We start from the raw sequence: 4,527 nt of genomic DNA on the forward strand, positions 1-4,527 counted from the left end.
GTTTCGACGCTGGGATGGTCGGATTTTGTCAACATCAATAAAATGCCATATAATCATATGTAACTCATTAAATATCGAAATTAAAAGAAAAGTGCACTATTTTTAATGATTGGAAATCTGTTTTTCTAAGGTACATAAATTTTTGGTATTGACTATATAGCCAATACATCCTTAATTTATGAATTTTGAAAATAGTCGCGAGGCGAAATTTGTGTGGGAAAGAGAATCGTTCCACCGTGGACCATGCGTGTCAATTGATATTTATTCGCCGTGACACGTCACACGAATTTCCGAGAAAGAAACAGCGCTACGTTATACATATACATGCTTGCTCTGTCCAGTCACCAGTCCAGTCGCAGACCGCTCGTGTATTAATATCTGAATTACTCCCACCGTTTTTGTCCCGTTCCAGCAGCACGGTCCATCGTGGACCGCGATAAACTTAAAAATATATCCGGGGATCCGGGAGATTCACTCGACCAACGAGTGTATCGTCGCAGCTGTCGCCCGATTTACGAGCCACGATCACCTCGTCGAACAAAATATTGCAACTTGATACACTCCTCTGTTAAGAATTGCTGGAGAAAGACATTGCACTTGAGTCATGACTGAGAACGTTCAATAAATCACCGAAATATAAACGGAAATATTGACGAGTACTGTAAAAGTGTGTAAAATTACTCGATTTAATTAAATTAAAATAAATTAATAAAACAAAGTGACTTTATTATCTTTTATGATTTGACGTATTATTGCCATGCCATGCCTAATATCGTCTGTCCATTGCGTAAACGATGTTACTTTAACTAATGGGTTTTAAATCCCGATATTCGTAGGATGTGAAATATCAGTCGAGTAGATGAAATTAGAACGCAGGCGAACGGCCGCAAGATGGGAATAAGTGAAAAATAGGATGAGAAACAGGGTGCGAGAGGGGACAGGAGAGAGATTGGTGTCAAGTGGTCCGCTCTCCCAGATATTAGGAATCAAGGTTGCCGATTTACGTGCTGATCAATACACGTTCGATGCCGAGCGAGGTACGGAGCAGCTCATAAAAATCAGCAGCGGCCGTGCAAAAAGTAGAACGCGTCTCTGCACCGACGACGTTCGCGTCTACGGAAAGCGTAGCGATTTACGGTTCCGCTTTTCTTTAAATAACCGAAGCCCGACGCTGTCTGCTACTTGAACTGAACACGCCGTTCGGGGAGCTCTCGCTTCTTCTTCGGAATTTCGCGCGACGATTTCGCCGAAACAAACTAACGACCCAGATCCCTAACACAAAGTGTTGCGGCTTTAGAAAAATTTTTTACCTTCAGAAAACTCTGCAGGAGGTTGGGAAAGTGCGCGAGAGAACGGTTCTGGCCGGCGGTGTTTGCTAAACAGACACCGGGTTTCCCGAAATAATCCAAGACTCGCGACTAAATAAACTGAACGCCGGATATGTCGTATTTGCAAGGAAACCGTGGCAGACCTCGCGCGAGAACCTGTTATGTGTACACACTTCTGTTCGTAAATTGCCATACAAAGTCTTGAAGTCTTCAAAGCAAAATTGCAGAACGGAAATATGCGAGAGATGATTTAAACTGGCTGACTGAGAGAGACACAGGACACACAAACACTTCCAGTTTAGTTTAATTATTCACTAACAAAATTGCTAATCTTTTATAACAATTCTGGAAGTAACAACAATGCTAGAGCATTGGTGAAAAGCCTTCGAGATAAAATTGGAATATAATTACATCCGGAACAGAACTTAAACTTCGAGCTACTTAGTTCAGTTTAAATCAGGAATATAATTAGAAATCGTATTCAACTGCGCTCATTATTAACTTATGGGTGGAAGTATACATATATGTGCTTTTCACAACGACTCGACTTTCAGGATTTCAACGAACTCGGGGCTAACTTCCTCAAATTTTCGCCGCAAGAATGGAGATTTATCGGAACCACGAGCCTCGCTTACGTCTGGTAAGTTTGAAAAATAACTTTGCCGGAGAGACACGAGAAGTTTGTTCGCCTTGCATTATGCGAATGTTCGTACTTGGAATACTTTCATAAATGTTATTTCCTCGGCCGCGCCATATGTGCTCATTTGAAAATATATTAAAACTTTTCCTAAGCTCGATGATTGTGAGAAAATATCGAAAGCTTCTTTCTTTTAAATTAATTCCTCATAGATTGCAGATTTTTATGAAAAATAAAATATTTCCTATTTACATCATAAACTTGCATGTGCCCGGAATTTCCCTTGCATCGAATTTCGCGAATGATATAAATGAATTAAAAAGTATAAATAAATATTTATTATTATTTGCATATTGAACCATGCATCCCTCTCTTGATATTCTAAATAATTTTAAATATTTTCCAACGAATGCATAAATCTGCAGTCTAGTTATAATGTATTCAAAATATACATAACTTTAATTAATGTCTCCTCTGATAGTCCTTGTATTCTAATTCATTCTAATAGATAGATTAAGAGCACGTAGAATTATAACGCAGCAGTAAATTCCCTCGAAAGCGAGGGAAGAGAATTAAACCAAAACACGGTCTACACAATTCTCTGGGAAAATACCGCGTATCTGAAAGCGGAGCTCACAATAACATTCCAGCCATGAACGTTTTCCCGGAGCAGTCGAAAAGCATCGCGGAATGGAAAAGCGGAGAGGCCCGATTCAGATCGCGGCATCTGAAAATAATCTTTCCGCGGTTCGCGTCGCGTCGCAAAAGGCGGGACCGGGTCTCCTTCGGCACAGTCGACGTTACCATAATTCTCTCTCGATAAACACGCGCGGTGAGAGAAAAGGAGACACGCCAGAAAGGACCGCTTCTCTCTCGTTGGCGCGGTGCCATTCGCGAGGGAAACGTCTGAACCGCGTCTCCGATACGATTGCCGCGGCGTACCTGCCTGAAAATACGTGTAAGGTAGAAAAGGCAAATTGTATTCGAGCCAGTGGGTCGTTCCAGTGGGAAAAATGTACGGAAGAAAAATGTTCCTGCATAATCGTCTCAACGTATTGTACTTTTATCGGTACAATTATTCACGTCCGCGAACAATAATAATAATAATAATAATAATAATAATAATAATTCACGTTTGCATTTCAATATGCCGAAGCTTAGCCGGCCTAAATAATATCCGTTGCATAATACATTCAGTCGCCGGCGGATGCAGAATGCCGTCCGGGTAGGAAGGCGATCCGCGGAAGCTAACGGCCCGGCTTAAAACGTACCTCATTTACGGGGACGTGGCGGAGAGAGCTTTTCTTGTTAGTTTCATCACTGCTACGGCAATCCTGCTCTTTCTTTTCTCGCAGAGGAACGCTGTTAATCGCGTACGAGACCACCGCCCCGGGGCTACCGTCTGCTCCTATACTTTAAAGAAAGTTGTAAAACACCTCGAGAGACCTTTCATCAAACAGTCGTCGCGGGATTCTGAAGACGAGGACGAGGTGTCGACCGAGCTTTTGTTTGCCTCGCGACGTCACGTGTTAGCTCTAGGTACGTCCCCTCGCACGCTATGTAAAATAAAACACCGGTTCTCTATTTTATATTCGAGTTCAGCCGTGAATTAATATTGTCTTAAGGTATGAGCCGTAAGATTTGTGCTAAAAGTTTAAAAAATAAATACATGATAAAAAACTGTAATCAAAATTCTGTCGTTCGACATAAAAATACAAGATGTGATAAATTTTTTAATAGGTTTGCAAAATTTCTAAAATGTCGTACAACGTTTTATTAATGTAATATCTAGTAACTATTAAAATCTGAATGCTTTGTCATCGTTTTTATGTAAGGGTTCATACAACTTTAAATTGACATTTGCATTTCATTTTCTAACGTAATTAAAATAAGGACGTATGTTAGACGTAGGAAAAATGTAGATATTGGATTATTTTTATTTTTGCAAAGAAGATTTTTAACCTTATCACGATTTTACACGGCAGTGTCGATTTAGCAACAGCGTTTTAACGTACCCTGACAGGGTCGGAACTCTCAGTTAATTTTGCGTTAGAATCGTGTTTGAGAGTAATTGAAATCTTGTAACTTGTTCCGCTTGGTAAATAGTTTACAGCTACCGGGTGAAGCATTCAAAGGGTGCGTCGGATTAAACTATAGTATAGGTACAGCGAACCGTGTAGTTTGCAGAGACCGATGGATAGTTTGCGATGCGTTTTAATCCGGTCGTAACGAGTGGCGTGAAGTTCGAATTGATTAATTATCGCGGAGCCGCGTGGCTCAAAAGCGGAGCCCGAGGGACCGTTTTCAACTCATAATTACACCCCCGATCCACGCGCGCGTATATCACTGAAAAAATAGTGAATTTTCCGAGTTTAATTGCTTCTCGCTAGAGACTGAAATTCCTTTTCAAGAATTAAAATGCTTGCAGTGAAACACAGATGTGGGATATGTATTCATTTTGTTATACACACGGTGACCATCCGTTTTACATTCCTGGGAACGGTTCTAAATTTTTGTAGTCTGTCCCCGAAATTGTTTTAAGAAATACGTGACGTATAAATG

This window comes from Ceratina calcarata, unplaced genomic scaffold (assembly GCF_001652005.2).
Source record: "Ceratina calcarata isolate Rehan_Ccalc_2016 unplaced genomic scaffold, ASM165200v1 scaffold557.2, whole genome shotgun sequence".
In the NCBI taxonomy this organism is placed as follows: Eukaryota; Metazoa; Arthropoda; class Insecta; order Hymenoptera; family Apidae; genus Ceratina; species Ceratina calcarata.